The 8,336-nt window shown below is 46.1% G+C and overlaps 1 protein-coding gene across 6 annotated transcripts in view; it reads left to right on the forward strand.

The window, feature by feature from the left end:
- Positions 1 to 8,336, forward strand: part of Matn2 (matrilin 2) — a 142,070-nt gene that overhangs the window by 117,926 nt on the left and 15,808 nt on the right. The gene's annotated exons all lie outside the window — the stretch shown is intronic.

Consider the following 8,336-nt stretch of genomic DNA (forward strand, 5'->3'; position numbering starts at 1 on the left):
CAAGCTCAGGATTCACACACTGTCCTAGGAGAGGCCTTCTTTCCGGCTGTGGAGGAACAAGCTCAGGATTCACACACTGTCCTAGGAGACGCCTTCTTTCCAGCTGTGGAGGAGCCAGAGCCTTGAAGCCCCTGGGATCCAACTGGCCACACTTCCAGTCCACCTACCACAGGCTAACGTGAAAAACCTCTTCATCCTCAATGGCCTGCCCTATCCCGCCTCAAGCCTAGTTGTCTAAGCCTGCTCTGAAAGCCATAGCAAAATACCACAGACTATCGTGTCCTAACCACAGAAATGTCTTTCTCATGTTACTAGAGGCTAGAAGTTTGGATGCAGGATGCTAGCACGGTAATGCTCTGGTGAAGGCTTTCCCCCACCAATGGCTGTGTCCTCTCATGGAACAGGAATAGAGATGGAGACAGGGAGTGAGTAAATGAGCTCATTGGTGTATTTTTAAATAAAAACACTAGCCCTGGACTGGCAAGATGACTCAGTAAAGTGCCTGCCCTGGCAGCCTGATGAGCTGTTTAAGCCTGAGAGTGCACATAAAGGTAGGAGAGAACTGACTCCAGAAAGTTGTTCTATGACCTCTAGATTGCACCATAGCACATGAACTCCCCATCACATATACACTGGAGGAGGAGGGGGAGGAGGAGGGGGAGGAGGAGGGTGTGGTGATGGTGGTGATGGTGGAGACCACAGTGGTGATAGGTGGATGCTTCTCAGTTTAAGAAAAGGCTTCTACAGGGGCACCAACAGGTCAGCTGCCCCCATTGAAACCATCGTGCCAGCTGTTGACCTTGGGTCAGGCACCTTCTTGGCAAACTACCCCATGACCATCTCCTCCTAAGGTCAGGTGCATTTCAATTACATTGTATGTGGAGTTCAGAACCAGACGGGAGTCACTATCTGTCATTGTTGACAGTCTGACTACACTGGACACACTACCCCACAATTCCTGAAACCCCTACCCCACACGCACCGCATGGTTTATGACTTAGATGTGGGAAGCACAGTTTGTGTCAATATACAAGCACCTCAACAACCTAGCTATGCGGCTCAGCCTCTAGCCATCCTGGTCACAGAGGGCAGAGCCTGTGCACAGTGAGGCCTTAGTTAAATGAAGGGGAAGGCATGTCTTTGAGTGGGAGACGTTTCTGTCCTGCTTCTTGGGACTTCTTAAGCCTTCTACCCTGTTCTGCTTCAGCATTGATTGGTAACTGAGTCTGGTTCATCTCCTTGTCTGGGCAGAGTCTTAATATCTGCTTTAGCACTTGTTCCTTGGCCCATCTCCTCACACGTTTTTGCCTGTGGTGCACGAGGTGCCGGTGGCCCCTGGGACTGACCTAATTCAGTTTCTTCCCCAGCAGTGGTTAGGGTTCCTCTGGAAGAGGTACTTAAGATGTGTCAGCCAGTCTGCATGGTGGCCACCAGGATGTGGGCAGAACGGCCACAAGAACATGGAGTAGGGAGTCCCAGGTCTCAGGAAAGAAGTTAAATTTGATGCTAGACACTCAATCAGGGGAGCCAGCCACAGGTACAACCCACGAGCTTCCCTGACACAGGTGGACAGCAGCAGTACAGGTGCATGATCCAGATGTGCCAGAGGGAGGTCAGTAGACTCAATGCCAGAGGGAGCCACAGGAGCAGGTGGGACCTGTCACCTGTAGCACAGAGTGACAGGGAACTTTCTGGAGTTTACCTTGAGCCAACTATTAATTTATCTTCCAAGAGCCTTACCAGACTGGTTAGCCCCATAGAGCTGGGAGGGAAACACAGAGGGGATGGATCTGTGAACTACTGTGGTCAGTACAGCTAAGACAAGTCACCTCTTCAGAGCCTTGAGACAGTCAGTTCTGCTCACTGGCCATCAGTTTCCTCATCTCTAAAGTGGGGTTGGACCAGCATACTTCCAAGGCCTGTTTTAGCCTCTAAATATGGATAGTAGTGGGCACAGGTCATTGTTCCACAGATGCTTGCTAAACAAGTACAGTCCTGACTGGAGTGCACACTATTTCCCCAGGCCGGTGGCAAGTTAGAGATGGTGACTTAAAGGACACACTCAAGTACCTTCCCCTAGCAGAGTACCATCAGCCTGAGAGAAGCTGAGGCCAAGATGCATTCCAGAGTGGGTGTGCAGGTAGGACTAGCCTCCCTGAGCAGGAACTGAGCTCAGAGCACACTTAGCATTTTGTCTCTTATGGCACATGGTCCTTGGAATTCCTAACTGACCTCACACACCCTCTGCATGCAGAAAGTGGGCAGTGTGAGAAGTGAGAAGTGTTCTATAAGGCTGCCTTAGAGGAAAGGTGGAGAGCCGGGGAGTTGGGAGCTCTGCAGTAATTAAATCCACATCATAGGATCTGGTGGATATTCCCAATGAAAAGTCTGGGTGGAGAGTGTTGGGAGTCACGGGACCTTTGAAACCTCAAATCTTTGCACCAGTGATACACTTCCTCTAACAAGACCACACATCCCAACCCTTCTAATCCTTTCAAATGGTATCACTCCTTGATCACTAAGCTTTCATATATATGAGCCTATGAGGGATATTCTTTTTCAAACCACCAGATTCCACTTCCTGGCCCCCCATAGGCCTATAGCCATATCATAGCACAAAACTGTTTCAGGTAGTTTTAAATTCACTACTGCCTTTGCCCAGGATCAGCCAAGCTACCAGCCACACCCATCTTCCCTTTTGCTTTGCCCACCTTTGGTTCCAGGAGGTAACCATGCTACCAGCTCTTTTCCAGCTTCCCTGAATCCGAGGATAAAAGACACACAATTTGTTACTTTACAATTTGCCTTCTTGGCACAGATATCTCCCTCCTGGAAAAGCCTGTCCTTATCAATTTATTATCTCTGTCTCTCCACCTGCCCTAAACTTAGGCTAGTCCCACCTGGCCCCTGTCAAACATCCTTGGCCACCCACCTGTAGTGGAGGCCACAAGCCCCAGCTTTCCCTGAGACCTCACATGATTGCTGCATTCTTCTTCCTCCAAAGCATGGCAGAAAGCTTTCCTGTGCCTCCTTTTCCTGGAAGTCCCACCTATACCTTCAACCCAGCTTTCTTTTTTTCTTTTCTTTTTTTTTTTTTTTACTGTACATTTTTTTAAAAATTTTCCAAATCGTTTGTTTTCTATAAAATCATACAACTCTCTTTTTTAACAGTTATATTTTTTATTTTATTTATTTTTCATTAGATATTTTCTTCATTTATATTTCAAATGTTATCCTGAAAGTCCCCTATGCCCTCCCCCGTCCTTGCTCCCCAACCCACCCACTCCCGCTTCCTGGCCCTAGCATTTCCCTGTACTGGGGCATATGATCTTCGCAAGACCAAGGGCCTCTCCTCCCACTGATGGCCTGCTAGGCCAAACTCTGATACATATGCAGCTAGAGACACAAGCTCTAGGGGGTACTGGTTAGTTCATATTTCAGCCCAGCTTTCTTTACTGGCCAATCAAGAACCAATTGGGGAACAAGACCTCACTATCAAAACCTCTCCCTATACAAAATGCATTCAGGTCAACTTCAAAAGTACCCATCGTCTATCACAGTTTCAACACTGTTTAAAAGTCCAATGTTTAGAATCTCTTCTGAGACTCAAGGCACTCTCTTAAGAGTTACAGTTGGGAGAGGGTATAGGGGAATTTCATGATAGCATTTGAAATGTAAATGAAGAAAATATCTAATAAAAAATTTGTTTAAAATTAAAAAAAGAAAATTTATGTGGTACATAATTTTGAGAAAGATTGTATCTATGGAAAATATACAATTAAAGGAAAATTTTAAATAAGAAAAAAGTTATAGTTAATTGTAACCCCATAAAATCAAAATAAAAAACAGATCACATACTTTGAACATACACAGGGTGTACATTACCATTCCAAAAGTGAGGAAAGGGAGGCCAGTGAGGAAATACTGGACCAATGCAGGACTGAAAACCAGCTGAGCAAACTCCTCTGCACCCCCATGTCTAATGCCTAAGATCCCCACTCCTCTCATGCTTCTGTGTCTTGGCCTGGCTCCACATCTGATCTGCAGCTTTCCTTGGCAGGTATCTCACAATTCCAGCCTCTCCAGCACACTGGAGTCTCCACCACAGTCCAGCTTCACACAGTGACCTCTCTGGGCCTCGTGCAGGGACTTTTCTTTTGCTGAGAAGGGAATGTCCACAACCCCTTTCATGTAGCCTTGCCACTATAGTGGAATCTTGTAGCTAAAGCCGCCAATTCTGCTGCTTGCTCGAGCTGGGCCTCACCTCCGCTTCAGTTACATTTCCATCCCCTTTCTGCTGTCGGCAGCTTCCATCACACAGAAGCCTTCCTTCGTTACTATTCAGACATTAGGACGTAGTGTATAGGGTCTTGTCCTGAGGTCACCACTCTCATTTAGCATCAGGCTCTTCTTCAGACTTTTTATCTCCTTGTGCGATGAGCTCCATTATACTTTCTGGTGCTCCTTTTATTCTCAAACTGTACATTTTGCATTTTTCTCTGCCTAGCTTACTCTTTTTCACATAGATCTGCATAAGAGTAGTTACTAACAACCACATGACACAGTCAATACTAGCTTGTCTTTTTTTTTAAGATTTATTTATTATTATTATATCTAGTACACTGTAGCTGTCTTCAGATGCACCAGAAGAGGGCGTCGGATCTCATTATGGATGGTTGTGAGTCATCATGTGGTTGCTGGGATTTGAACTCAGGACCTTCGGAAGAACAGTCTGTGCTCTTAACCACTGAGCCATCTCTCCAGCCCTAGCCTGTCTTGAAATCTCTGCTGACACCAATAACAAAACTCTTCAAATTATTCTCAGGTAGATTTTTAGGATGAAGGCAAAAAGCATCCACACTCCTTACCACAATATCACAAGAATGTCTCTAGCCCACTCACTACTCTTCTTTCCTTGAAACCCAGCTGTCATATCTGCACTTCTCCCAGCACCACTGTCTTCTATAATCTACTCATGTGGCCCATTAGTTAGGCCCCTGCCTAAACATTCAACTGCTTGCCTAATTCAGAGCTCCAAAGTCTACATTCTGCCATCAAGCAGTGGTCAGGCTGCTTGCAGTAATTACCCTGACGTCTGTTTTAGTCACTTTTCTACTGCTATGAAGGGACAACATGACCAAGGCAACTCTTATAAAAGAAAGCATCTAATTGGAGTCTGGCTTACACTTTCAAAGGTTTAGTCCATTGTTATCATCACAGCAGAGAACATGACAGCATGCACATAGGTGCTGGAACAGTAGCTGAGAGTGACACACTGATACACTGACCCAGAGACAGAGAGAAAAAGAGAGAGACAGACAGAGACAGACAGAGACAGACAGAGACAGACAGAGACAGACAGACAGACAGACAGACAGACTGACTGACTGACTGACTGACTCTGGCCTTACCTTGGACTTTTGAAACCTCAAAACACACCTCCAAGTGACACACTTCCTCCAACAAAGCCACACCTCCTATGTTTCAAACAGCACCACTCCTGGTGTCTAAGCATTCAAATCTGTGAGCCTATAGGGGACATTCTTTTTCAAACCACCACAATTACATAGGGAAGTTCCTCGTTCTCCTTACAGCTGTGTAATGTTGCATTGCATTTGGTCAGTCCCGTTTCTGGACACTTTGGTTGACTCTCACTTCCCACCTGTTCAAACAGTAGTGTAGTCAGTAACTTGAAAGCACATCCCTTTGCATAGTACAAGGCATCTGCAGAAGGGAGTCCCTACATGAAGTTGCTGAGTGCACTCTGTCGTAGACATTGTCAGACACCCCCTCCCACAGGCAAGTGTGCCCTTTAGTACAGTTGACTTTGGGAGCTGTATGTGTTTCCTTTTAGCAGTCATCTGTAGACGTCTCGGATGACTGACTGAGCATCACCATCCTGCTCTGGATCAGATACCCCAAGGAATGAAAAGAAATGCTATAAACTCTTCACTTACTTTAAAGCATGAACACAGTGACCGTTCCAAGAGAACTGAGGAGCGGGGCTGGGAGCTGCTGCCATGGAGCCAGGGATGGGCACAGGGCTTCTCCCTGGCTGTCCTGCCCTCTGAGAAAGAAAAGCAGTGCCATCTGACAGACATGGGCTTGGGACACTCTGGCTCCGGAAACTTGAGCTCAGTAGCCTGTATCTCCATTGAGGAAAACCCTGTAGTCTTCAAGACCACAGGACTGGGTTTAGGAAGCCCCAGGCAGAAGAGTGTGATCAGAAAGGCCAATCTGGATTTCGGCTTGGTGATATTGGCCTGAGAGCTTTTGCTATTTTATTACCTTGGAAAATGGAGTATTCTTATAAATGCATGAAGAAGGAGGAAAATTTTTCCACTCTGTGCCAACAAGCTGTCTGTTCTGTGTGTCACTTAGTGGTACTTTTAACTCTGTGAGGAACTACTCAGCCACAGGGAATTATTCTGCATTAATAATGAGTCCAGAATGTGTCCAGAGAAATGAGTCACACCCAGAGCAAACCGGAGAACCAACCTCTGCTTAGACTCTCCTCTGCAATTAAACATCCAGCCTACATCATTTCCCCATTGCTCAAACATTCTGGCAGTGTTCCTGCCCAAAGAAAGGCAAATTTCCTTTGTGTCTGAAAGCTTAGCAGATGGTAATACTGTGCAGTTGGGAAAAGTCATGGACTTCATCATCAAAAACAAAAACAAAAACAAAAAAAAACCCACACATTTTTAATCTGGTTCCTCCTTTTATTAGCAAGTGGTCTTGGCGAGCTGTAATAAGCCTTCCTCAACTTTAATTTCTCTTGCTAGTAAATGAGAATAATATTGGATCCCTTAACTAGCCTACAGGATGTAGTTCTGAGGACTTCCCTTCTGTAAAAAATGTTGCAATGATGCTTAACAAAAACAAAGTTGATGGGTTCTTCCTGTTGTAATCCCTGCTAGGCCCCTTTCCCACTTTGGTGCACACCCTCTGTTGAAATCCTGTTCATTGTCTAAAAGGTTTAGTTAGCTTTCAGTTAACTGTATGGTTCTCATAAAATCTTACTGTTCCCCGATGGAGCTGAAGAGATGACTCAACGGTTAAGAACACTGGCTGCTCTTCCATTCCCAGCAGCCACATGGTGACTCACAACCATCTGTCATGAGATTTGACGCCCTCTTCTGACATGCAGCAGGGCACTTGTACATAAAACAAACAAACAAATAAAATGCAGCAGAGCACTCATGCATAAAATTAATTAATTAATTTTTTAAAATGTTACTGCCACCCAGCCCTATAAAAATAATATGCTACATTCAGGAGCTCAGTCTGGTGATCTCAGAGTTATCTTTGACTCTCGTCCTATCCATGTGACGGTGGACTCTTCATTTCAATTGTTGGAAAGGACAGAAGTTGACATAAGATTGTCCTTCAGATGAACTTTATTAGGAGAGATCCTCATGATCATGGGCAGCTATGATCAGGCCATGACATGGGAGACCAGTAGCAGGCACAGCCACACCAGAGTAAAGAAGCTGGTGGGAAAGAGTGCTGGATTCTAAAGAACAAAGGCCATCCTGATCTGGCGTTGTCAGTGGAGGTGGCCAGATCCATACCATGTGATCTGCCTGGCACTGACTGAAGTTGTGTTCAAGGGTTGTCTGTGGTCTAGGCTTGCTCACAGCTGCGAGAGGGATGAGAGAACTCCCAGGAAGACAGGCTTCAGGGAGGTGTGGCCTGATTTCTGGAAGGGGGAGAAAGACAGCTAGATCTGTGGTCTAACATCAATCTACTGGCAAATCTTATAGGCTCTACCATCAAAACATAGGCAGTCTGACCACATGATCACCACTGTGCTCTGGGCCAGCAGGATCACTGCAGTAGGCTATATCTGTTTCCTGTGTTCCTTCCCTACATTCACAGCTTTCTGTGCTTTCACAACACAGCCAGACTAGGGGATTCTCCTGCTCAAAACATTCTATGACTGCCCTTCTCCCTCAGACGTGTCCTGCCTACTCCCACCCTGCTGGGCTCTTTGCCTTTCCTGAAACATGATGAATATGCTCTTGGCATCTTCATCATGCATATAGTCATCCTTCTCATCCAGACACTTCCTCAGACACCAGCACTCACCTCCTCTCCATCTCAGGGCTCTGCTCCTTATCAGACACTATAAGGTGTCAAGCTCCAACCCAGTAGGCCCCTCTGTCCATATATACTGGTTGTTATGTCCTTAGTGTCTAGTCAATGTCTGGCCCACAGTAAGAACTCAAAACAAGGCCGGGCGGTGGTGGCGCACGCCTTTAATCCCAGCACTTGGGAGGCAGAGGCAGGCGGATTTCTGAGTTCGAGGCCAGCCTGGTCTACAGAGTGAGTTC

The sequence above is a fragment of the Mus pahari genome, chromosome 17 (assembly GCF_900095145.1).
Source record: "Mus pahari chromosome 17, PAHARI_EIJ_v1.1, whole genome shotgun sequence".
NCBI classification, from domain to species: Eukaryota; Metazoa; Chordata; class Mammalia; order Rodentia; family Muridae; genus Mus; species Mus pahari.